General features: G+C 44.7%; 1 long non-coding RNA gene across 1 annotated transcript; it reads left to right on the forward strand.

The window, feature by feature from the left end:
* The first annotated feature begins 5763 nt into the window (after nucleotides 1-5763).
* LOC139038011 (uncharacterized) lies at nucleotides 5764-26824 on the forward strand. The gene is made up of 3 exons (XR_011490909.1): nucleotides 5764-5994; nucleotides 26031-26190; nucleotides 26549-26824. It is a non-coding gene; the product is annotated as an uncharacterized lncRNA (long non-coding RNA).
* The last annotated feature ends 231 nt before the right edge of the window (nucleotides 26825-27055 follow it).

Here is a 27055-nt window from a genome sequence, read left to right on the forward strand (position 1 = left end):
CCCAGAGCTTGGGCCAGCCCTTGTACAATCTGGCTCACAAAGGCAGGTCCGTTATCAGAGCCCATAGTCACTGGCAGCCCGTACCTAGGCACTATTTCCTCTAAGATCTTTTTAGCAACCACTGTTGCTGTCTCTCCCTTAGTAGGGTAAGCTTCTACCCACCCCGAGAAGGTATCTACCAGAACCAACAGATGGCGATACCCGTACTTGTCTGGTCTTACCTCAGTGAAATCTATCTCCCAGTGTTGCCCTGGCTCTTCCCCTGGGTACCTCGTTCCCATGTGCTGCTTCTTCTCTGCCCTCATCAGCTGGCACGCTTTGCAAGCCTGAATTATCTCTCGTACAGTTGCATTTTGTCGAGGGAACCTCAGGCAGGCCATCTGGAGAAGTGTTAGGGTCTTTCTTTCTCCCAAGTGTGTGGTTGTATGCAGGTGTTCACACAGGCGACGACCCAGGATGGCAGGCAATATCAGGTTGTTGTTTTGGTCTCGGTACCATCCATCTTTGTCATCCTTCTGGAGGGTGGTATCCTCGTGGATCCAGACGAGATCAGGGAGGGAATATTCGGGAACTGGTGGCAAGGTCCCCATACCAGGAGGTGGAAGTCCCACGGCTAATATGGGGGCGGCGTAGTCCCGGCTAGCCGCTTCTCGAGCGGCCGCATCAGCGGCACGATTGCCCCATGCCTTAGGGTCTTCTCCTTTCTGGTGACTGGGGACATGTACTATTGCTACTGCCCGGGGCAGCTGGACAGCTTCCAGGAGCCTGCGAATCTCGGGCAAATTTTTGACCTCTTTCCCCTCAGCTGTCCGAAATCCCCTTTCTTGGTGTATGGGACCTTGAACATGGGCAGTGCTGAAAGCACATCGGCTGTCAGTGAAAATGGTGACTCTCTTCCCTTTGGCTTGCTCCAGAGCCTGTATTAGGGCAATCAATTCTGCGTTTTGTGCAGAAGTGTTTGGGGGAAGTGTCTCAGCCCATATCGTCTGCCCTGAATCGTTAACTATGGTGGCTCCCGCCTTCCTTTGCCCATTTTTTACATAGCTGTTCCCATCGGTGAACCATACTAGCTCATTGTTGTTTAGGGGTACATCAATTAAGTCTTTTTGTGCCGCCAGGGCCTCAGCCACTATCTCACTGCAATCATGGAGAGGGCGGACTTTCTCTGGGTTAGATAGGAGCATGGCAGGATTCAGGAAGCAATGGATCTGAAAACGCACCCGTGGGGCATCGAGCAGCAAGGCCTGCTAATGTGTCAAGCGGGCATTGGAGATCCACTTACCCGGCGGCTGCTTCAAAACCCCTTCAATCCATGAACACGGTATATTTCTCCATCTGTTTGTGTCCTCTTTGATTTCTTTCATCAGTGTTTTATAGTTTTCTATGTATAGGTCTTTTGTTTCTTTAGGTAGATATACTCCTAAGTATTTTATTCTTTTTGTTGCAATGGTGAATGGTATTGTTTCCTTAATTTCTCTTTCTGTTTTCTCATTGGTGAAGAATCAATATTATAAAAATGGCTATACTACCCAAAGCAATCTATAGATTCAATGCAATCCCTATCAAACTACCAACGGTATTTTTCACAGAACTAGAACAAATAATCTCACAATTTGTATGGAAATACAAAAAACCTTGAATAGCCAAAGTAACCTTGAGAAAGAAGAATGGAACTGGAGGAATCAACCTGCCTGACTTCAGACTATACTACAAAGCCACAGTCATCAAGACAGTTTGGTACTGGCACAAAGACAGAAATATAGATCAATGGAACAGAATAGAAAGCCCAGAGATAAATCCACGAACCTATGGTTACCTTATCTTCGACAAAGGAGGCAAGGATATACAATGGAAAAAAGACAACCTCTTTAACAAGTGGTGCTGGGAAAACTGGTCAGCCACCTGTAAAAGAATGAAACTAGAACACTTTCTAACACCATACACAAAAATAAACTCAAAATGGATTAAAGATCTAAATGTAAGACCAGAAACTATAAAACTCCTAGAGGAGAACATAGGCAAAACACTCTCCGACATAAATCACAGCAGGATTCTCTATGACCCACCTCCCAGAATTTTAGAAACAAAAGCAAAAATAAACAAATGGGACCTAATGAAACTTAAAAGCTTTTGCACAACAAAGGAAACTATAAGCAAGGTGAAAAGACAGCCCTCAGATTGGGAGAAAATAATAGCAAACAAAGCAACAGACAAAGGATTAATCTCAAAAATATACAAGCAACTCCTCCAGCTCAACTCCGGAAAAATAAATGACCCAATCAAAAAATGGGCCAAAGAACTAAACAGACATTTCTCCAAGGAAGACATACAGATGGCACAAAAACACATGAAAAGATGCTCAACATCACTCATTATCAGAGAAATGCAAATCAAAACCACAATGAGGTACCATTACACACCAGTCAGGATGGCTGCTATCCAAAAGTCTACAAGCAATAAATGCTGGAGAGGGTGTGGAGAAAAGGGAACCCTCTTACACTGTTGGTGGGAATGCAAACCAGTACAGCCACTATGGAAAACAGTGTGGAGATTTCTCAAAAAGCTGGAAATAGAACTGCCATATGACCCAGCAATCCCACTTCTGTGCATACACACTGAGGAAACCAGATCTGAAAGAGACACATGCACCCCAATGTTCATCGCAGCACTGTTTATAATAGCCAGGACATGGAAGCAACCTAGATGCCCATCAGCAGACGAATGGATGAGGAAGCTGTGGTACATATACACCATGGAATATTACTCAGCCATTAAAAAGAATTCATTTGAATCAGTTCTAATGAGATGGATGAAACTGGAGCCCATTATACAGAGCAAAGTAAGCCAGAAAGATAAAGACCATTACAGTATACTAACACATATATATGGAATTTAGAAAGATGGTAATGATAACCCTATATGCAAAACAGAAAAAGAGACTCAGATGTATAGAACAGACTTGTGGACTCTGGGAGGAGGCGAGGGTGGGATGTTTCAAGAGAACAGCATCGAAATATGTATATTATTTAGGGTGAAACAGATCACCAGCCCAGGTTGGATGCATGAGACAAGTGCTCAGACTTGGTGCACTGGGAAGACCCAGAGGGATAGGGCGGAGAGGGATGTGGGAGGGGAGACCGGGATGGGGAATACAAGTAAATCCATGGCTAATTCATTTCAATGTATGACAAAACCACTGCAATGATGTAAAGTATTTAGCCTCCAACTAATAAAAATAAATGGAAAAAAAAAAAAAACCTAAAAAACAAAAAAAAATCCACCAGGGATGGGGTAGGGATGGATTGGAAGTTTGAGATTAGCAAATGCAAACTATTAAGTATGTATAACTGAATCACTTTGCTGTACCAGAAACTAACTGTAAATTAACTATACTTCAATAAAATAAATTTTTAAAAAATTGAAAAAAAAAAACCCAACAACAACAACAACAAAAAACAAAACCCCTTCAATGACGTGGGGGGTGTAAACCCAGAGTTGCTGTCCACACGTCAACTTGTCGGCATCGCGGACGAGGAGGGCAGTGGCTGCAATGATGCGAAGGCAAGGGGGCCACCCAGCGGCCACCGGGTCTAATCGCTTTGAAAGGTATGCCACCGGCCGCTTCCATGGTCCCCATTGCTGCGTCAAGACCCCCTTTCCTATTCCTTGCTTTTCATCTTAGACAGGTCAAGGGCTGGAGCTTCTAGTAGGGCCCGTCTGAGTGTCTGGAAAGCCTGTTTCATTGGCTCAGTCCAAGTCCAGTTTGGGGTCTCTTTACTTCCCTCATACAAGGGCCAGGCCTTCTCAGCAAACCCCATGATCCACAGTCTGCAATATCCAACAGTCCCCAGAAACTCTCTCACCTGGCGGGGGGTCTTGGGCTCTGGTATCTGCAATATTGTTTCCTTCATGGCCTGGGTTAGCCACCTTTGCCCCTGCCTGATCTTATACCCCAAATAGGTGACCTCTTGTCAGGCTATTTGCACCTTCTTTGTGCTAGCGCGATACCCCCAAAGTGCCTAGAGTCTGTTAAGAGGTCCCCAGTGGCACGGCTGCATGCCTCTTCTGTGGTTCCAGCCAACATAAGGTCATCTACATATTGTAGCAGGATGACCTCTGGGTGGCGAGTCCAATATTCGTAGAGGTCTTCACTCAGAGCCTCATTAAACAAGGTAGGGGAGTTCTTGAACCCCTGTGGGAGGCGGGTCCATGTTAATTGTACTACCGGTTGGCCCTCCCCCTCGGTCCACTCAAAGGCAAATATCTCCTGGCTCTGGGCCGCCAGGGGTAGGCTGAAAAAAGCATCTTTCAAGTCCAACACAGTGTACCAAGTGTACTCAGGCAGCAGACTGCTCAGGAGGGTATACGGGTTAGGGACAGTGGGGTGTACGTCACTCACCCGCTTGCTGACTTCTCGCAGGTCCTGGACAGGTCTGTAATCTGTCCCCCTTGGCTTCTTCACTGGCAGTAAGGGGGTGTTCCAAGGGGATTGACACCGTTTGAGAATTCCGGCATCCATGAGCCGTCGAATGTGGGGAGTGATCCCCCGCCGAGCCTCCTGGCTCATAGGGTACTGTCTCACCCTCACAGGAACTGCCTCGGCCTTTAGCTCGATGACGACCGGATGTCTCTGTTTGGCCAGTCCCATCCCTGCCGTTTCTTCCCAGGCCAACGGGTATTTGTGGACCCACGGTTGTACGTCTGGTGCTATGACCTCTGAGGGCTTAGGCGCAAAAAGTCTGTATTCATCTCTTAAGGCTAGACACAAGACATGTATCGGCTGTCCAAGCCCATCCGTGACTGACATTCCCCCAGGGTCAAAATGGATCTGAGCATTAACTTTAGTCAACAAGTCTCTTCCAAGTCGAGGGGCTGGGCATTCTGGTATCACCAAAAACGAATGGAACACCTGGTGGGTCCCCAGATTTACTTTTCGTTCTGTGGTCCAACAATATCTTTTTGTCCCCGTGGCTCCTTGCACTACGCTGGTTTTCTTAGACTTTGGTCCCAGTTTTTTTATTTAAAACAGAGTGTTGGGCGCCAGTATCTACCATGAAGCCAACGGGTTTCCCCTCCACATGTATGGTTACCCAGGACTCGGGGAGGGGTGCCGAGTCTTGACTCCCCTAGTCACTGTCTTCCCCCGCATATAGAACTCGAGTTCCAGGGGAGATTCCCTCTCTCTGGGCTGTTCCTCTCTTTGGGTCCCTCTTAGGGCACTCGTTTTTCCAGTGCCCTCGTTCTTTGCAGTAAGCGCACTGATCTTTCTTTAGGGTCTGCCTTTTTGGTTTCTCTTTTCCTCCCGTCTGGGGGTCTCGAGGTTCCCTCAATTCTGTTCCGGCCTTCAACCCCACAAAAAGAATCTGGACTAGCTCCCTCTGGTTCTTCCGGTTTTCCCTCGCTCTATATTCTCTATCTTCCTTCCTGATCTTCTCAGCTAATTCCCTTTCCTCCCGTTGAATTCGCTCTTCCCTTTCTTCTGGGGTCTCCCTATTATTAAATACCTTTTCAGCTGCTTTCAGTAAATCCTGTATCGTCTGTTCTCCCAACCCCTCTATCTTTTGTAATTTCCTCCTGATATCTGGGGCTGCCTGATTCACAAACGCTAGTAGAACTGCAGCGCGTGACTCCTCAGCCTGGGGGTCCATAGGTGTATACTGCCTAAAGGCTTCCATCAGCCTGTCTAGGAAGGCTGCTGGGCTCTCCGTGGGCTCTTGCCTTACTAAATTTACCTTCACCAAATTTGTCTGCTTTCTAGCTGCGGCCCACAGGCCTGCCATCAGAGTCTGGCGGTACACTCTGAGATGGTCCCTACCTTCCACCCGCTCAAAATTCCAGTCAGGCCGCAACAGAGGAAACCCCTCGTCCACGAGATGAGGCTGGGCGGTTGGCCTCCCGTCGGCCCCCGGGACCCGTTTCCGCGCCTCTGCCAGGATTCGCTCCCGCTCTTCTGTGGTGAAGACCACCTGCAACAGCTGCTGACAATCGTCCCAGGTGGGGTTGTGAGTGAACAAAATGGAATCTAAGAGGTCAATGAGGCCTTGGGGCTTCTCTGAGAAAGGAGGGTTTTGGGTCTTCCAATTGTACAGGTCACTCGTGGAAAAGGGCCAGTACTGGTAGGTTCGCTCTCCGCCCGGGTTAGCTGGTCCCACTCGGACGGGGAGCGCCTGAACAGTGGATGAAGGTAACTCTGGGTCCCCAGGGTCTTGCCCACCCCTATCTCCCCTAGTTCTCCCCCAGGTCCCCGATGCTGGCCCCCCCTCATGGTCGGTTCCCATTGGCCCTCTTAATCCTCTCGGTTCACCCGTGGGAGCTTCTCTCCTCAGAGGAGATTGCAAGGAGGGCACATAAGGCGGAGGCCTCATCTCCGTTTCTAGGTCTATCAGGTTTGGACAAGATGATTCCTGAAAGACTAGTTTTGGGTCCTCTTTCTTTTTGGTTTCCTCTGGGGCAGTCTCCATCACCAGGACCTGTGGATTAGAAGAACTAGGAGGTTTGTGAACGAAAGGTTTTAACCACTTAGGCGGACTTTCCACTAGATCCTGCCAAACCATGACATAGGGGACCTGACCTGGATGGCCCCAGGGATCCGGAGCCATAATCTTCTTCACAGCCTGTATGATGGACGGTTGAAAGGTACCTTCTGGAGGCCATCCAACCCAGAAGGCAGGCCACTCTGCAGAGCAAAAAGTTATTAATTTACTTTTCTTGACTAGCAAAGACAAGTTATGGGCCCTGGCCCTGACATCCGAAAAATGGTCAGTCATGAGGGAAACTGAGGTGGATTCTCCCTGACCCATGGTCAAAGAATAAATGGTAGGGAAGAGAGAGAGAGAGAAGAAGTCACTGAGAACGACCACCAAAAATCCTACCGGGAGTGGTGGCGGCCAAGAGGTTGGGCTTATGGTATGCTTTTGGAACTGTTTATATGCCTATGTCGTTGCACGGAAGTTTTCTTGCTGGGAGCGGGCACCCTAGGGGTTTCTAGCCCATTCCGTGACCCCCTTATCCTCTCATGGGAGTCTTCAAGTGGCAGGCGCCCTAATGGCCTTTAAGTGCCTGACCCGTGCCCACATGAAGAATTTTAGGCCACGTCCTCAGTTAGGGATATTAAAGGAGAGTTTCACCTGGCCGGGCTCTAGTTACTGAGGCTCACTTATTGTAGGGCCTTCAGAGTCCGCCAGAGTGTAGCCCTGGCTGGGACTCATCAATTGCCCCCACAACCTGTTCGCCTGTTCACTGAAACTCCCGAAAAGAAAAAGGAGTTGAGGGCAGATCAGAGAAGAAGAAGAGAAGGAGAATAAATCAGAAGAGAGAGAAGAGAATGATGCACCAGAAGAGAACGAGACCAGAGACAATGCCGGCATACACAAACACGGAGAGCCGAAGACAAACACACAGACAGACAAACATCGGCCGACAACACAGCGCTGGGTTTTCGGGCCCCCTGAATTTTCTTGCCTCCCAGTAGCAGATTCACCTTACCAAATGGCGTCCACTGTTCACCAGACTCGGGATCAGGAGAGGAACTCCCCTTCCCGCAGAGTCGGCTGCCTTCCAGCGCGCTCGCTGGCCTCGGCCTTACGCCGTCTGGAACGTCCAATCCGTTCCCCCCTTTATAGAAAGCTTTCTCCTGCGCCAGATACCTTCCTGCCTCACAGCTGGGCCTTGGATTTACACTGGACTGTCCTGTCCTGCCTGAGCACTGGTGCTATTATCTATCCTTCTCCTCTGTCCTGGAAGTGTTCTCTTCCCCCGGTCAAGGATCCCGGACAAGCCCCCAAATGTTATGCCCGATGTCTGAATCCCCGAGCGGGAAGAGAGAAGCCTTCCAAGACAATGCAACTCGCAAAAAGGGAAGTTTATTGCTGACTCGAGTCAGGACTCCTGCCGCCTCCAACGCAGTGGTGCGGGGTCAGAGAGCCCTGAGCCCGAGCTGTTACACAAATTTATAAGGTGGGCATAAGCAGTTGGTAGCTGGCTTAAGCGTATTGGTTACATGTTTGTCAAGCAATTTTATTGGTCCAAACTTTCACAGGCTTTTTTCAAACTTGGGCGTTCACGGGCTTTTCAGCTTTCCCCGATAGATTCCCTTTTTCTTACTGGGCACATATTGATTGGCTGGCTCCAGGCGGCCTGATGGGGGTAGGGAATCTTACCATTTTGGGGAAGCCGAAACTTAGGTCCGGGCCGCCTGTCATGGTGTTAGCTCTGGCAGCCTCACAGAGATGATTTTAACAGCCACATTCCCACAGCTAATCCACATGGAGGAGATGGGAGCTTCCAATTGATTCCCTTTTCCTTTCCTTGATGCCATTACACCCTGCCTTTGATACGATCTGATTCAACACATGCCACAAAATGTGAAGAGATCACAATGCCTCTTTCTTTGGAAAGTTAAACAAGCAGTTTCTGATTTTTGATGCCGCTTTTCTTCCAGAAAAATTACCCAGAGAGTAGTTATTTTCTTCTCTTGGGGCAGCTCTAAAAAGAGAGAGGAGGTGAAATTGTTAGACTGAGTGCTGCCTGTGTCCTGGGCTTTATACCAACTGCAGAAAGAACAGGGAACCTTGCCTTGCTAACTCTCGGCATAAAAGAAGACAGATCAAATAGTTCCAGGAGGAGCTTGGAGAAGTGTGGGCCACAGCCTGCAGTGCGTTCTGCACCCGAGCACTTTGTAAATTGCCCCTTTTGAGTCATTCAAAGGCTCTGGAAATGTCTTCCCTTTCTTCCCACTCATTTCTTGGGACCAAAAGTTCATCAATACTGATAAAATACTAGTTTTGATAACAATAAAATGGATGCTAATAATAGCTACCACTTGTAGGCATTGAGGTCCATTAAATAGGCTGCATGTTGTGTTTAATAATTACCATAGTCCTGTGAGACCAAAGGGATCTCCATTGTATAGTCAAGGAAAGCAGAGCTTGGAGCAATTAAACAACCCATCAGGAAGACTGAGCTAGAAATAAATGCTGGAGTGAAAATCTGTAACAGGGAAGAACAGAATCAAACTGTTCCTTCTGCCTTAACTCTGGCTCTCCATTGCTTTGGCACTGTCATCGCTGAGAACATGCTGTCTGTAGCTGTATTGGTGTTTAGTTGCTAAGTGGTGTCCACGCTTCCCCAGCTCCTCTGTCCATGGGGTTTCCCAGGCAAAAATGCTGTAGTGGGTTGCCATTCCTTCTCTAGGGGGTCTTCCCCACCTAGGGATCCAACCTACATCTCCTGCTTGGCAGGTGGATTCTTTACCACCTGGGAAGCCCCAGGTGTCTGTAAGCATACGTAACAGCCGGCCTTAATCCGGACCCTCTGCCTGGATGTTAAGCTCAAGTACCTTTGCTTGATTCAAGAGGACTTTAGCTTCTCACCCTGCCCACCTCTAAATGGCTGCCAAGAAGAAGAAATGAGCACATCCCCTCCCCAGTGCTGGCTAAGCCAAGAGATATTTTACAAGACTTATGGCCTTTTTACTTTACTTCCTCATCTCCTTCCCCTCTCTGTTCTATAAAAAAAAAAAAAAATTAGCATCCAGACCCCAGTGAGATGGTACTCTAGAACATTAGTTCATTTTATTGAATGCCTGGCTTTCAGGAAAAAGTTGCTGTTCCTTGCCTCAACACGTCTCCCAATTATTAGCCTCTCGCGCGGCAAGCAGATGGAATTTGGATTCGGTAAAAAATTCACACCCAGGGCTTTTCCAGCTTCAAACTCTGGGCCCTTTCCTGCATGTCAAACCCACTTTGAATTTCACTTTGATTGTCGGTCTTTTTCTTTCATCTTCCTTGTCAGAGTAGATAGTATTTTTTTGATTTTCATTACAAGCAATGGGTAAGGGGTTTGAATAGCAAAAATCTCTGAGAAGAACCTGGGAAATTTGAGAACTCCCCTGCCCCAACACACACAGATGACATTGTTGTTTATTTTATTGCAGAGAAGTTGTTTATTTATTTTTTTAATTTAATATATTTTAAAATGAGGCACTTGATTTCTGGGCCTTAGAATCTTTTTTGTTTTTTAATCAGTTTGTTTTTGGCTGCATTGGGTCTTAGTTGTAGCACGCAGGCCCTCTGGTTGTGGTACGCAGGCTTAGTTGCCCTGTGACAATGGGATCTGAGTCCCGCGACCAGGTATCTAACCTGAGTCCCCTGCATTGGAAAGCAGATTCCTAACCTCTGGATCACCAGGGAAGTCCCTGCTGAATTTATTTTTGTCATGAAAGGTTCAAATAGTGCAAAAGTATAGAGGGAAAAAAAAAATCACTGAAAGTCCTGGGGAGATTTTTTCAAAATACCAAGGTCTGTGGCTCACATTGAGAACTTGGTGTGTGGGGTCTGGGATGAGGAGTCTGGGATGAGTACTTGGGGTCTATATTTTAAACAGTCTGTACAAATGGTTCTAATTCTCAGCTTGAGCCAAAAGACCATGATCTTCTCTACACTCAGATAAGAGATTGAAGTCATGGTGTGTGAGTCCAGATGGATCATACCTCTTTTTCTTGATCTCTTATAACTAGAGGGCTTCCCTGGTGCCTCATGGTAAAGAATCCGCCTGCAATGCCGGACCTGGGTTTGATCCCTGGGTTAGGAAGATCCCCTGGAGAAGGGAATGACTACCCACTCCAGTATTCTTGCCTGGAAAATTCTGTGGACATAGCTGTGGTCCATGGGGTCACAAAGAGTCAGACATCACTGAGCAACTAACACTTTCACTTTCTTATAACTAGAGGACTCTCTACTCTCTCTCTCTCTTTTTTTGCAATTTCCAACAAAAAATTTCACTTTTTAAGGTAAAACTGTAATGAATGACAGAAAGCAGAGAGTGATTACCTAAGGTTAAGGACAAGTGTTGGATAGTCCACAAAGAAGCAAGAGAAACTTAAAGTTATGAGAATGTTTTACATCTTGATTTTCTTTATTGTTGATTTACAATGCTGTGTTAGTTTCTGATAGGCTAGGCGATTCACATATACATATTCACATTCACATATACATGTATTCTTTTTCAGATTCTTTTCCCTTATGGGTTATTACAAACTATTGGATACTGTTCTTTTTCTAAGTGGGAAATAGGGCTGCCAGTGGCGTGGGAAGAGAAAGAATAGGATGGTGTGGAAGGTTCTGTGCGTGTTACATGTTTATTCAACCCCTTGAGGCTTGGAATCTAGAATTTGCAGTTTGAATTATCACCATTTCCAGGCAGTGGCACGATTTCCGTTCAGAGATGCCTGGTGGTTCAGTGGCTGAGGCTTCACACTCCCAAAGCGTGGGGCCCAGGTGCAATCCCTGGTCTGGAAACGAGGCTTCACAGCCCACAACTGAAAGAAGCCATGTGCTGCAACGAAGATGAAAGATCACACATGTTGCAGCTAAGACCTGGCACAGTTAAATAAGGAAAAGAATGTGACTGCAGGGTCATGCCTGCATGACCAGGAACTGGGTTCTTCCCTTGCCAAGCTGAACGAGGACCCAAAAGGAACCTCTAGCTTTATGATCAGGCTTGGACATTCGGATCCAGCCCTTCATGCAAAAGCATGGACCAAATGGGCCTGGTTCCTTGTAGGTATGGAATACACTCTAGTCTCCTTTTTCTTTTATATTAAGGTTTTTAGAGCCAAGCTGAAGCCTGTGGGGAGGGCATCACTTGAGATTTACAACTCTTCCTCACTGAACTCCTCTCCTTTGTCTTTTCAAGGGGACAAAGCGACCCTCAGGCAAACACTCGATTCTACCTGGACCCAATGAGGGAGGCAGCCATTATTCAAAAAACATAAACACCAGGAAGGAGTACAGTGGCACTTTGGTCAAGTGGAGATGCCAGCTTTTCTGTCTGGATTCTGTCAGGTTTTATGCTGTGGCCATTCCAAGGAGACTTGCAAATGGTTATAAGTGGTGCAAATTATAGAAGTGACTCATGGACACTTAGGTTATTTAATTTGATTGCTGCCCTTAAAAGATGCCTTGCTGACAGAAGTGCAATAACGACAGGTAAAGAGTGTCTGAGGAGGTGCCTTGACTTTGTCTGCCTGGATGTTGATATGCATAAAAAAACATGGTATAAAAGAAAGACTGGAAAAAACAAACAAACAAACAAAACAACCCTGAAGCCTTCCATGCAGCGGTTCCCTGCCTTCGAGTCACAATTGAAATGAAACTTTTTAAATTCCTCTCTCCCAGTTCAGCTTGTTCCCATCAATCAGTGGCTGCGAAATGATGGGACCCTTTACAGGTCAGTCCATTTATCCTTGAGACTGCCGACAGGACTTTGCCCTGAAAAATTCTCAGACAGATGGGCGACTGTCCTCCTGTTCAGAGCTTTCCTGAGAAATAAATCATCAGCATTCTCAGTAACCCACGTTGGTGCGGAGCGTCTGGTAAGAAAGTCTCAAATTAGCATAGCCTTCAAAGAGAGAGGAGTCAGGAGTCCAGCTCCGTGTTTGGTAACATGAATCATGCATCTTAGAATAAAGGAGGCCTGGAAATCAAACACTTACGTGTCGGAAACAACTGGCTCAACTCATCACCTTGTGACTGGGCCATTATTTCTGACAATACCAGCTAATGTTCCTGTAGAGAAGCACCTCCACTTCTGGGATCTGCCTTTCTAGTCTATCAAATGATGCATTATGCTCAAGGTGGAAGTCAGGGATATTATTGGGACCTCATTTTAAGATATGGAAAAATATATTTTTCCCCCTTGTGCAGAACAGGCCTTTAGTGTAGATCTATCTTGCAGTGATTTCCTTGGGTGTGATTTGAGGGGCTCCCTACTGGTTAACATGTTTATAGCCTGTGAAATGGAGCAGCACTCTCTAGCCCTTCCCCCCATGTCCTCCACCTGCATTTTGTCTGTAAAAAGAAAAAACTTCAGTTAAAAAATAATCTGAGAAGTGAGCAAATGTAGAAGCAAAAGGAAAGAGTCAAACAGGACAAAATAACGATAGTTTAGTCATTAAAGCAAAATCGAGGACCTTTAGTTCCTTCTCAAGGGCTATAGACACAGGTGAGCCATCACCTGTGGGCTGTCTTACAGATACTGAAACCCCCAGCAGGTGGAAGAAGTAAGCTACATAATGATCAAACTATAGTCATGATATAAACGGTTCCATCTTACACAATCCTGAGAACTGGCCTCAAGGAAATGGGAACAAACTGACCTTGGATCTGAAAACTAACCGTACTTAAAGCAGTCAAGATGACACTGGTCAGACATTACAGGACCAGGTCTGATACCATCAGAGCTGCCTATGCTCTTTCTACGTGTAGTCCCCTCCCCCAGTCTATAAAATTCTTGCCTCCTGGTTGTCCCTGCGGTTGGGGGAGTTGGCCTTTGGACGGGAGTCTGCCCCCACCACCCTCTGTTGCCAACATCTGAAATAGAGCAAACTTTCCTTTCCATCAACCTTGATTCATTTTGGCTTTTGAGTGGCAAGCAGCCAGATCCCCACTTCCAGTAACACCTGTACATTTAAATTGTCCTAACATCCCCCTCTCCAACACACACATAGGTGCTATTATTATGCTAGCATTCTTTCCCTAAACAAACTGTAAATATTTACCTAAGAGTCGTCTGCTGGAGCTTGGCCTGGGGGTCATTGGCACATAATGGCACCAGGAATGTCTTGCTTGGTGGAAGGAAGAGCTCTCCCCTGTGTGGATGGCGGCCTGCACTCCGTCTCTGCTGCCCCCCAGGAGGACTCGGGCTGTTCTCTTGACCCGTGAGACTGTTCTGCCCTGGTGCCTGGGGGATTCTCTCCCCGAGACCAGACCGTCCTGTAACGATAGACTCACATTGCTGATCCCATACGGTCAGACACGCTCCTGGGACTTAGGGAAAGTCTATCTCCTCTGCTCCAGCACCTACTGACCTCGTGCGTTAAGGAGCCCTTGGCTGTAAGTCACAGAAGACAGAGACTGTACTGTGGCTCTGATAAGGGCATCTGTTCACACATACAACGAGTTCAGGTGGCTGCAGGCTTCCTACAAGCAGAAGCTCAATGATGACATCAAGGAAGTCTTCCCATTCCGTTAATCTTTTGTGCGACTTTTGCCCTCAGGATGTCTCTTTCTTGATCATCTGATGACCACTGTTCTCCAGGTACTACATTCAGATTTAGGGATTTCCAGGAGCAGAGGACACCATCACTTCCAACTCTCTTTCTTCCAATGGAGAGTACTGTTTTCTCCAGGAACCTCCTCATGACCTCCTCTCACGTCTCACTGGCCAGCTGACCCACTGACTACCTTCCAGCCAGCCCCAGGAAGGGGAAGGACAGCTGGACCCGCCTTCTCCTGAGGCACCTAACCCAGGCGAATCTTGTTAGAGAGGAGGATGAGGCCATCAAAAGTCATGGGTGGACCTGTAGATTGTCATACAGAATGGAGAAAGTCAGAAAGAGAAAAACAAATGTCACACAATGCATATATATGGAATCCAGAAAAATGGTACCAATGGTCTTATTTTCAAGGCAGAAATAGAGACACAGACATAGAGACACCAAGGGGGAAAGCCGGGGTGGGAGGAACTGGGAGACAGATTGACAGGTAGACACTATTGATACTATGTATATGACAGATAACAAATGAGAACCTACAGCGAAGCTCAGGGAACTCAGCCCAATAGATGAGTTCTCAGATTAGCTCTGTGCTCACCTAATGGGAATGCGATTCAAAAGAGCGGGGCTACACGGACAGCTGATTCACCCTACTGTGCAGCAGAAATTAACACAACGTCGTAAAGCAATCATATGCCAATAAAAAACTAATGTAAAAAAAGGGTCTCTGCAACAAACTGCCGTCTGGGCCAGTGAGTTCTCTTTTCAGGAACTAGTTAACGTTGCACTGCCTACTTTGCCTGACTGGCAGCAGTGATCTGGGGCCCACGCTGCTTGCTGAACTCACAAGGTATAATAGGCTCCACCCAGTGGCAAGTATAACTTTAATAGAGGCTACGAGACAGCTAATAAATACCACAGCATATACATCAATGGCATGACAGAAGCCACAGAGGTCCCCAAGTTCCAGCTCGCCTCAAATTTCTGTATACTTGGTACCTTTGTGGTCCCAAAGCTGAGTGGGCAAGGACAGTGATCAGTTCTGGGTACTGTGGCTTTTACATCTTGCTCCTCCTTGCTCAGGGGTAACTAACATTGTCAGAGCACTTGTAATTCATCAGTTACCAATCACACATTAGTTACAGGTTACTCAATAGATAACCTCAGTGAGGTATGGATTCTTGATCTGTACATAGCATTTGTCTTGGGTCAATGTTATGCATTATCTATGAATTCTTTAAGTTAATATCACGAGAAGGATTTAACTGAAAATCAAATCTTGTGTGTCCCTGAGGCTAGAGAAAAGACTATAACCAGCTATTGACCCTTTCCTTCCAAGTTTATTTTTATTTTCTTATTTTTAATTTTTATTGAAATATAGTTGATTTACAATGTTGCATTAGTTTCAAGTGTACAGCAAATTGATTCATATATGTATATATACATATATATATTTTTAAAATTCTTTTTTAGATCCTTATCCATTATAGGGTAGTATAAGATATTGAGTATAGTTCCCTGAGCTATACAGTAGGTCCTTGTTGGTTGTCTGTTTCATATGTATAGTGTGTATATTTAAATCTCAAACCCCCCTTCCCATTTGGGAACCATAAGTTTGTTTTCTATGTCGGTGAGTCATTTTTATTGTTTCCTTAGATACCACATATAAGTGATATCATAATGGTATTTGTTTTTCTCCGTCTGGCCTGCTTCACTTAGTACGATAACCTCTAGTTGCTCCCACGTTGCTACAAATGGCATGATTTCATTCTTTTTTATGGCTGAGTAGCATCCCACTACATTTACATATACATTTATATACTGCATATTCTTTATCCGTTCATCTGTCTGTGAACATGTAAGTTGCTTCCATGTCTTGGCTGTTGCAGCTAGTTCTGCTATGAACATAGGGGTACATGCATCTTTTTGCATTAGTGTTTCGTCACAGGTACATACCCAGGAGTGGGATTGTTAGATCATATGACAGCTCTATTTGTAGTTTTTTAAGGAGCTTTCATACTGTTCTGCACAGTGGCTACACCAACTTATGTATTTTAGCCTGGTGCTAGGGACATTATGTGAATAAAATAAATATAACCCTCCTCATCCCTTTCTTTCTTGAGATATCACACCCACTATGGTTTTTACCTTCTTCCCTCTTTCATTCCCAGTTTCCAGGGAGATACAGTGTTCCACATTTTTGCACAATTTCTTGTTCAAATTTGGTTCCATTAAGATCCTCCCTTGAGAAAGCACTGTCAAGCTGAAAAATGATTATTACATTTTATAAAGAAGAAATCAAGGCTGACACTGGATAACTTACTTGAGACAACACTCTCATTAGATGCGGTGAAATGATCCAGGTGTCCCCAGTGCCAAAGTGAGCACCCTTCCCACCTACTACGTTGCTGAATCCCCAGGCGCAAGGAGCACAGCTGAGCGGAGCAGGGACCACAGCGCTCTACGGATCCGGGCCCCTGTTGGAGCTGTTTCTGCTGCCATCATTGCTGCAACTGCCAGGCACCTGCCTGGTCTTAGGCCTTGCCACACCTTGACCCTGAAAACTGTCACTGTTTCTCTTTGCCTAGTTTCATCACAGTCCTGCTGCTCCAGAACTCACAGACTTGGCACTGCCCTCCTTTCATAGCCCACCTCCTGGAAAGAGTCTTGTCACTGGAGCTCAATTAATTTTTTTTAATAAAGATTTTTTTTATGTGGACCATTTTTAACGTCTTTATTGAATTTGTTACAGTTGCTTTTATTTTTAATGGTTGGTTTTTTTCAGCCCAAGGCATGGGGGATCTTAGCTCTCCAACCAGGGATGGAACTTGCACCCCCTGCACTGGAAGGCGAAGTGTCAACCACTGGATCACCATGGAGGTCCCTGGGCAAATTCATTTCTTAAGCCATCCTTGGAAATTGAAATATAGTTAATTTACAGTGTTGTATTAGTTTCATGTGCACAATAAAGTGATTCAATATATACACATTGAATATTGTATAATTGTATTGTATATTGTATAATTCAATATAATTATACATACACACACACATCTATTCTTTTCCAGATTATTTTCCCTTGTAGGTTATTATTAGGCTTCCCAGGTGGCACTAGTGGTAAAGAAATTGCCTGCCAATGCAGGCGATGTAAGAGATGTTGTGGGTTAGATCCCTGGATTGGGAAGATCCCCCAGAAGAGGGCATGGCAATCCACTCCAGTATTCTTGCCTGGAGAATCCCAGGGACAGAGGAGCCTGGCAGGCTACAGTCCATAGGGTTGCACAGAGTTGTACACAACTGAAGTGACTTAGCATGATTGCATGCATAAGGTTATTATAAAATACTGAGTTTAATTCCCTGTGCTATGCAGTGGGTCCTTCTTGTTTCTCTGTTTTATCTATAGCAGTGTGTCTACATTATCCCCAACCTCCTAAATCATCTCTCCCAGCCCCCCATCCTCTTTGGTAACCATAAGTTTGTTTTCTATATCTATTATTTAAAAAAAAATTCTGCCAGAAAAGAGAATTGTGAGACAATAGTCAATTGGACAAAATATTTTTCAATTTTTAATTTAATTTAATTTTTTGGCATTTACAAATGTTACTTTAGGTGGGAGTAGAGTTGGTCAACACCATTGCGTTAATTTCAGGTCCACAGCAGAGTGATTCAGCTATGCACAGACTTTTACCTATTCTTTTCCAGATTCTTTTCCTGTTTAGATTATTACCAAATATCGAGCAGAGTTCCCTGTTCTATATTTAGATAATACATCTACTCATTTTTAGCACAAAGTTTCCCTGATGCCAGTTTGGTGACCTGGAATTTCTTCTGATCTTTGCTTTTGGACACCCAAGTGTCTCCTCAGCACTGGGGATCATTGTGCTGGATCCCAGGGAGTAAATGCGAGTCAATTTTTCTAGAGCTATGCTAGGCAAAGTTTGGGAGAAATAAAAATAGTCCCTGTCCTCAAAGCCTCACCATTTTAAGAAGTATGGAAGATGACATTATTGTTCAGCGACTATTCACTCCCCCACCACCATGGGAGGAGTTCTCTCCTCTCCCCACTGGTGCTAGGCTTGGCTATGTGACTCTCTCTGGCATGGAAAATGTGTGTAGGAGTGTCCAGTGCACCGTTCTGAGCCCAGGCCTTGAGGGGCCTGTGCATTTCTGCCTTCACCACATTCTCTGCCATCACCGTGAAAGGACAGGGCTCCAGGAAGCCACTGAGGATGAGAGACAGATGAGCAGACCTCAAGTCAGCCTGTGGCCTGGCCACACCAGAAGACCTGCACACACCAGTGAGAAATAATGCCTACATTATTTCACAGATGCCTGTTACATCACTGAAATTCTGTTATTTTGCAGCAAAAATTGGTGCCTAGGGACACATGGTGACAATGAGCATAATAATAGCATAACACGTGGGAGGGAGCAGGAGGAGGTGGGATGTATGGAGTCTGCATCCAGGCGCAGCTGCAGCTGGCTGGTGCCTGCACCACACGCCTCACCCTGAGCCCCTGCTGTGGTTAACTGGGTCGTTCTCTGGGAGAGATGAGAGATGGGACTGTCCCCTCTGTGTCCATTATTTAAATTTCCTCATTCACCCCGGGCAGTTAGGGCTTCCCTAGCAACCTCCAGGCAACTCAGTTATCAGCACCAGTTCTGCTAGGAACCCTGCAATTATTCAGGGAGGATAACCCGGTGGCGGCGGGCACTTGACTTTACTTGTTATAATTATGTCAAAATGTAAATGGCAACCTTTTGTCCTTTAGATAGTATTGTGGGAGATCTGGAGATCTTTTATATTTTCTTTTTCAGTTCAGTTTAGTCACTCAGTCGTGTCCGAATCTTTGCGACCCCATGAATCGTAGCACGCCAGGCCTCCCTATCCATCACCAACTCTCGGAGTCCACCCAAACCCATGTCCATTGAGTCGGGGATGCCATCCAACCATCTCATCCTTTGTCGTCCCCTTCTCCTCCTGCCCTCAATCTTTCCCAGCATCAGGGTCTTTTCCAATGAGTCAGTTATTTGCATCAGGTGGCCAAAGTATTGGCATTTCAGCTTCAGCATCAGTCCTTCCAATGAACACCCAGGCCTGATCTCCTTTAGGATGGACTGGTTGGATCTCCTTGCAGTTCAAGGGACTGTCAAGAGTCTTCTCCAACACCACAGATCAAAAGCATCAATTCTTCGGTGCTCAGCTTTCTTTATAGTCTTTATAGTCCAACTCTCACATCCATCCATGACCACTGGAAAAACCATAGCCAACTTTGTTGGCAAAGTAATGTGTCTGCTTTTTAATATGCTGTCTAGGTTGGTCATAACTTTCCTTCCAAGGAGTAAGCATCTTTTAATTTCATGGCTGCAGTCACCATCTGCAGTGATTTTGGAGCCCAGAAAAATAAAGTCTGACACTGTTTCCACTGTCTCCCCATCTATTTGCCATGAAGTGATGGGACCAGATGCCATGATCTTAGTTTTCTGAATGTTGAGCTTTAAGCCACCTTTTTCACTCTCCTCTTTCACTTTCATCAAGAGGCTCTTTAGTTCTTCACTTTCTGCCAGAAGGGTGGTGTTATCTGCTTATCTGAGGTGATTGATATTTCTCCTGGCAATCTTGATTCCAGATTGTGCTTCCTCTAGCCCAGCGTTTCTCATGATGTACTCTGCATATAGTTAAATAAGCAGGGTGACAATATACAGTCTTGAGGTACTCCTTTTCCTGTTTGGAACCAGTCTGTTGGTCCATGTCCAGTTCTAAGTGTTGCTTCCTGACCTGCATACAGGTTTCTCAAGAGGCAGGTCAGGTGGTCTGGTATTCCCATCTCTTTCAGAATTGTCCACAGTTTATTGTGATCCACACAGTCAAAGGCTTTGGCATAGTCAATAAAGCAGAAATAGGTGTTTTTCTGGAACTCTCTTGCTTTTTCGATGATCCAGCAGATGTTGGCAATTTGATCTCTGGTTCCTCTGCCTTTTCTGAAATCATCTTGAACATCTTGACGTTCACGGTTCACGTATTGCTGAAGCCTGGCTTGGAGAATTCTTTTTCAACACAGTTAAATAGCTAATGATGCCTTTGTGCATGTGAGTGTGCTAAGTCACTCTAGTCGTGTCCAACTCTTTGGACCCCATGGACTGTAGCCCACCAGGCTCCTCTGTCCATAGGATTCTCCAGGTAAGAGTCCTGGAGTAGGCTGCATGCTCTCCTCCAGGGGATCTTCCCAATGGAGAGACGGAACTAGTGTCTCCTACATCTTCTTCATTGGCACATGGGTTCTTTACCCACTGAGCTACCCAGGAAGCCCAGTGAATCCTTTGCCTGATCTCAGTTCTGAGATAACTATGTTAGTAAACCCAATGTAGTGATTAGAGAGAGCAAGACATCACAGGGCAGGGCTGCCTGCCAGACTGGTGATATCCTAAAGACTCAGGGAGACCACATGGTTCAAACCCAGAATCTGTGCTTTTGTTTTTTAATTCATTGCTGAACAATATCTTATTTTTTTTCCATTTATTTTTATTAGAATCTGTGCATTTTTAAAATTGAACTATAGTTGACTTACCCTGTAGCATTAGTTTCAAGAGTACAGTAAAGTGATTCAGTTATGCATATACATGTATCTATTCTTTTCCAGGTTATTTTCTCTTATAGATTATCATAGACTGTTGAGTAGGCTCCTTGTGCTATGCAGCAGGGCCTTGTTATTTATATTTTACATTATGTATCTGTTTTATATTTTATATATGTATTTATTAATCCCAAACTCCTAACTTTTCCCTCCCTCCTTTCCCTAAGGGTCTATTTCTATTGCATTTGAAGTCCATAAAAGTGAAGGGACCCGCTTAAGGTCCCATAGCTATGTGGCTGGTGCTGGGAACCAAGGTTGATGTTGTATCTACCATGAGGTTTTCCTCTGCTCCATTTTTTTTGTTAACACGTTTTAATTCCTGCAACATTCCTGTAAATATTGTCCTTCCTACTATTCTACAGTTGGAGAAACTGAGGCACAAAGAAGAAAACTGTCGAGCTCTCACCCTCATTACCCACACCACTTCGCCAGCATGGAAGACCTCTCAGGCAATTTCATTAAGTTGAGGATTTCAAATACTGAGAGATATTTGATGGCTTTTCTGTACTGATTCTCATCCTATCTGTGAGTCTGCTTCTCCTCTGTTTTATTCACTATTTTGTTGTATATTTTAGAATCCATCTGTAAGTGATATCAAACAAGATTTGTCCTTCTCTGTCTGACTAAGTTCACTCAGCATGATGCTCTCCAAATCCATCTAGGTTGCTGCAAGTAGCAACATTTCTTTCTTTTTATAGCTGAGTAGTGTTCCGTTGTGCATATGGACCACATCTTCTTCATCCATTCCTCTGTCGAAGGACATTTGGGTTGTTCCATGTCTTGGCTAATGTAAATAAGTCTGCTATGAACATTAGGATGTATTTTTTCAAATTAGTGGTTTTGTTTTTGTATATATACGCAGGAGTGGAATTGCTGGGTCATACGGTAGTTCTATTTTTAGTTTTTTTGGAATCCACTATACTGTTTTCCATAGACTTCAACAAAGAAATCTTTATTGAATTCATCACAATATTGCTTCTATTTTATGATTTGTTTTTTTGGCCACATGGCATGTGAGATCTTAGTTCTCTGATCAGGGATCCAACCTGCACCTCCTGCATTGGCAGATGAAGTCTTGATCACTGGACTGCCAGGGAAGTCCCGGTGTCTGGTCTTACATGTAGGTCTTAACCCACTTATTCACACAGATTACTTCCAGAGAGTGCTTTATTCACTGTATGATAAGGGCCACTAATAAATAATGAAAATGATGAGGACAAAAACAATACTCATACTAACGTGTGGGGTCGTGAGGGCTGTGGGTGGTCTCCTAAGAGCCTTGGTTTCTGGGGTGGAGGCATTAATGACCCTGCAGGAAAAGCAAGCCTGAAGTAAGGTGAGGAATCATAAAGGAACTTGGCTTTGGTCTAAATGGAGAACAACACTTCTTTTCACTTGGTGTGGGTTTTTAATTACATAAGTCTTCACAGAGCAATTTTATTGAACCACAATCTTTCTGCTACATTGAGTGTATCTCTCATGAGATGATTATAATGATCCCTACTTTCCTCCAACATGCAACGATATGTCATGCATTCCTGAGGCTGTAATTTCCTTCAATGAGCTCTAAGAAAAGAAATCAGTTTTCAAAATTTATCATGAAACTAAATTAAAAGGCATATAAAATAATTTTTTCTCACATTGGGTCTTGAAGTATGACACATTGGGTTCTAATCTCAGATCTGCCATTTCCCAACTGCTTTTTATTTAGTTATTTATTTATTGCTGCACCTCATGGCTTGTGAAATCTTAGTTCCTCAACCAAGGATTGAACCCAGGCCACACCAGTGAAAGTGCTGAATCCTAGCCACTGAACCACTGCCAGAGAACCTCCTCAACTTTTGTTTTTATCTTAGCTTCTCCTTCTTTTGTCTCTCCCTTCCTCTCTTGTTCCCTCCCTTTCTGCCTTCCTTACTTCTATTAAGTTGGTTAGTATTTATCTGAATAGTTAGGGGGAAAAGGTATATTTTCAAGAAGGATTCGAAGCAGTAAAGACAATGACTTCAGTCAGTTCAGTTCAGTCGCTCAGTCGTGTCCGACTCTTTGCGACCCCATGAATCGCAGCATGCCAGGCCTCCCTGTCCATCACAAACTCCCGGAGTTGACTCAAGCTCATGCCCATCGAGTCGGTGATGCCATCCAGCCATCTGATCCTCCGTCGTCCCCTTCTCCTCCTTCCTCCAACCACTCCCAGCATTGGGGTCTTTTCCAACGAGTCAACTCTTTGCATCAGGTGGCCAAAGTATTGGAGTTTCAGCTTCAGCATCAGTCCTTCCAATGAACACCCAGGACTGATCTCCTTTAGGATGGACTGGTTGGATCTCTTTGCTGTCCAAGGGACTCTCAAGAGTCTCCTCTAACACCACAGTTCAAAAGCATCAATTTTTTGGCGCTCAGCTTTCTTCAAAGTCCAACTATCACATCCATACATGACCACTGGAAAAACCAGAGCCTTGAGTAGATGGACCTTTGTTGGCAAAGTAATGTCTCTGCTTTTTAATATGCTATCTACGTTGGTGATCACTTTCCTTCCAAAGAGTAAGCGTCTTTTAATTTCATGGCTGCAGTCACCATCTGCAGTGATTTTGGAGCCCCAAATAATAAAGTCTGACACTGTTTCCACTATTTCCCCATCTATTTCCCATGAAGTGATGGAACCAGATGCCATGATCTTTGTTTTCCAAATGTTGAGCTTTAAGCCAACTTTTTCACTCTCCTCTTTCACTTTCATCGAGGCTTTTTAATTTCTTTTCACTTTCTGCCATAAGGGTGGTGTTATCTGCATATCTGAGGTGATTGATATTTCTCCTGGCAATCTTGATTCCAGCTTGTGCTTCTTCCAGCCCAGCATTTCTCATGATGTACTCTGGATATAAGTTAAATAAGCAGGGTGACAATATACAGCCCTGACGTGCTCCTTTTCCCATTTGGAACCAGTTTGTTGTTCCATGTCCAGTTCTAACTGTTGCTTCCTGACCTGCATACAGGTTTCTCAAGAGGCAGGTCAGGTGGTCTGGTATCCCCATCTCTTTCAGAATTTTCCATGGTTTATTGTGGTCCACACAATAAGACAATGACTTATTAAGAACTAAATCTCTGGATGGTCATGGAGAGTTTCATTCTAAGTGAAATAAGTCAGAAAGAGCAAGAAAAATGCCATATGATATTACTTGTATGTGGAATCTAAAATACAACACAAATGAACATGTTTGTGAAACAGAAACAGACTCACAGATATTGAGAGCAGACTTGTGGCCGTCAAGGGGGAGGGCAGGGAGGGGAGGATGGATTGGGAGCTGGGTTAGCAGATGTGAGCTATTCTACAAAGAGTGGATAAATGAAAGGTTCTGCTGGACAGCACAGGAAACTATATTCAGAATCCTGTGATAAATGGTAATGGGAAAGAATATGAAAGAGAATGTATGTATATGTTTAACTGAATTACTGTTCTGTACCACAGAAACAGAAACTAACAGAATACTGTAAGTCAATTATACTTCAATAAAATAAAATTTAAAAAAGAACTTAATCTTCAATGTGTAGATCACACTTTTCAGCTCTTTTGACTCTATGTCAACCTCCTGGAGGAGATAGAGGCTCTACTAGTATTCCTAGGATATAGGGAAAGTATTTAAACACCTCTGTTAAGATTTAAGCCTCTGACTGATGATGGAGCATTCTTTCTCACAGCTCTGAATGGAAGGACTCACGTTCCTGCATCCCACCTGGTTCAGTTTGTGTTACTAAACTGCCTACAGCCTGGAAAGCAACTTCCCACCATCATCTGAGAGCTGAACACAGTAATAACAGGATTCTTCATATCCATTTACCTAAAGCTGATAGGACACTGGCTGCTTCACCACCACAGCCAGCATCTTTTTCAGTATCCCTTTGACTATGGAAGAATGGTAACTGATGTGCTTATTATTTGCCTGTCTCTGTGCTAGCCCTTTGTCATTGAATTCTGGGTTTCAATCCTCACGAGAGGATTAAAGGATTGACACTGTTCCCCACTTTACAGCTGGAACCCTGAGATGCAGAGGTAGATGAAGTCCACAGGTCCAGAATTCATACTGTTTAATTCAACCCAGTGAAAATGCTTTAGTATCATTACTGATTAATTTTTTTTATGTGTAGTTCTTAAAGACACACCACAACTTTTAATCAGAATGCCTTATTGATGTTAATGTTTCATGTTGGTATAACAAAACTTTGACAGAAAAAAATATGTTGTTTACCTGGCATAGGAACAAAACAGTCAGAAAGAGTTGTGGAGAGGGACTAGTCACTCAAGAATGGAAGTAGATTTCAATTAGTGAAAATTGCACCAAAATCTTTGTTAAGATTTTAATCATCTTAATTTTGCAAGGACTTATCATAGTTTCAGCAAGAAAGCTCAAACTGAAAAGAAGATAGATTACTCAGAATAAGTTTCCTAACAACAAAAAAGGAAGAAAAAAACCAGAAAGGTTTCCTGTAGGTAACCTAAGGAAACAACAATATGGAAGAAGTATTTTCTCCAAGTAGTTGAAAAGTTGGAAAACTCTGTTTGTTTAGTGATAGAGCAATGGTTATATGGTACATATGATATTGTCACTCTCTGTAATAATAAGCATTAAAATGATGGTTAATAGTAACACAAAGAAAAGAATAGATGAACCTGTTTGTCCCAGTCCTTTGGGTTATGCATGAGGTCAGAACTCACAGGCCCAGGACTTTCTGACTGTGAAGACTGTGTTCTGTTTCCTCTTGCACTTCACTCTCTGTCCTGCTGCCAGGTGCTGCAGCGGGTCCCTGTGCTGTGGTTCTGGGAAAAAGTTGGGTGCCTGGGTGGCTGTGGGGAGGGGAAGGAGCAAGACCACTTGGTAGGACCAGTTACATACTCTTGATCCTCATCCTAGAGTCTTTGTGTTCAGTCCATCTGTCTTCATTTGCCCAGGTTTTGCAAAAGAACTGGTGCTTTAACAAAACTGCAATTTGAAAAGCATTCAAGTCCTGCTAAAAAAGAAGGGTCCTGATTTCCAGCGGGCTCAGCAGACCCATGATCCTGGCAGATGTTCATCTCGTCTGTTGACATAGCTGGGACTTAATAAGCCACGCTAAATGTCACAGCTTCGAGGGATGAAAACAGGAGTGGAAACACTCAGCCAAGGATACCAGCCCAACCCTGGGGACTAATGATCTGAGCTGATGCCAAGTTTATTATTATATTTAATAAAAAGAAAAGTTAAAAAAGATATCTTGTAAAATGCTGTAAATAAATAAAATGCTAAGAAAAAAAGATAGTGCTAGCCTCACATGCCTCAAATTATAACCCCTCCTCCCCCAACTACTGTACAAAGGTGCCTCCAAAAGGAAAAGCGGTGCAGTTTTGCTGAGCAAGAGGAGTGACCTTAGCTAAGAGACTGGAGACCGCAGCAACCAGGAGGGAGGTCAGCGTGCAGCCACGGAACTCAGGAGCTCTGGTGGAGACGGTCGGCCCAAGGCCACAGCTCCTCGACGGTGAAGACCCAGGGAGGCCCTGCGTCGCTAAGGGAGGAGACATGTCAGGGCAGGCTGGGCCTGTGTGCAGACAGACAGTAACAAGATCCCTGAATAGGGTTGTTAGGAACTTGAGACTCTCTGGTACTGCACTGGAGGATGAGGGGCAGAGCAATGCCCCAGGCTTCTGCTCCTCACTCTGTCCGCCAGACTGCTGGTCCCCTTGCCATCCTCCCACACTTCAGCGCTCTGCACTGATGACGTCATCAAGGTCTCACTAATTCTCAGTGGTCTACACCAGTAGCCCCATTTAATAGGATGGGAAGCCAAGGTTTGGGAAGTTTCTGTAAGTTGACCAAGATCTTTTACTTTGTGACAGGTATTCAAATGCCATTCATGATGTTTGCATCACCTCCTTGGATCAGAGAGAGTTTCAGAGGCCATGGATTTGAACTCCCTTTCCCGAGCCCATGGAGGCCTCTATCAGAGATTTGCAGACGAGGAGGTGGGTCCCTCATCTCCCTAGGAAGCCTTTCTCTGTGTATCATCAAGCATCTCTGTGCAGTGCGAAGAGGAGGGAGTCTGGTTTTGGGTAATTTTGTATCCCACTTCTGTAATTTTAGCTGCATAACCCTGATAAAGTAATTTAACCTTTCTCAGTCTATTAATCTTTAAAGAAGATCTCTTTCTGATCTTTAGAAAGGATTGGAGCTGAGGGGCAGTAATCCCCACAAGGCTGTATTTGAGTTTAGAGTAAACAGCGTGTGCAGTGTAACTGAGACCCTTCCCAGCATCTAGTACACACCAATGAGCCATGATAGTGACTGCCAGGCGATTACAGGTGAGATATACAGGTGATGCAGGATGTGGCATAACAGGCATTGGA

Source organism: Odocoileus virginianus, chromosome 13 (assembly GCF_023699985.2).
Source record: "Odocoileus virginianus isolate 20LAN1187 ecotype Illinois chromosome 13, Ovbor_1.2, whole genome shotgun sequence".
NCBI classification, from domain to species: Eukaryota; Metazoa; Chordata; class Mammalia; order Artiodactyla; family Cervidae; genus Odocoileus; species Odocoileus virginianus.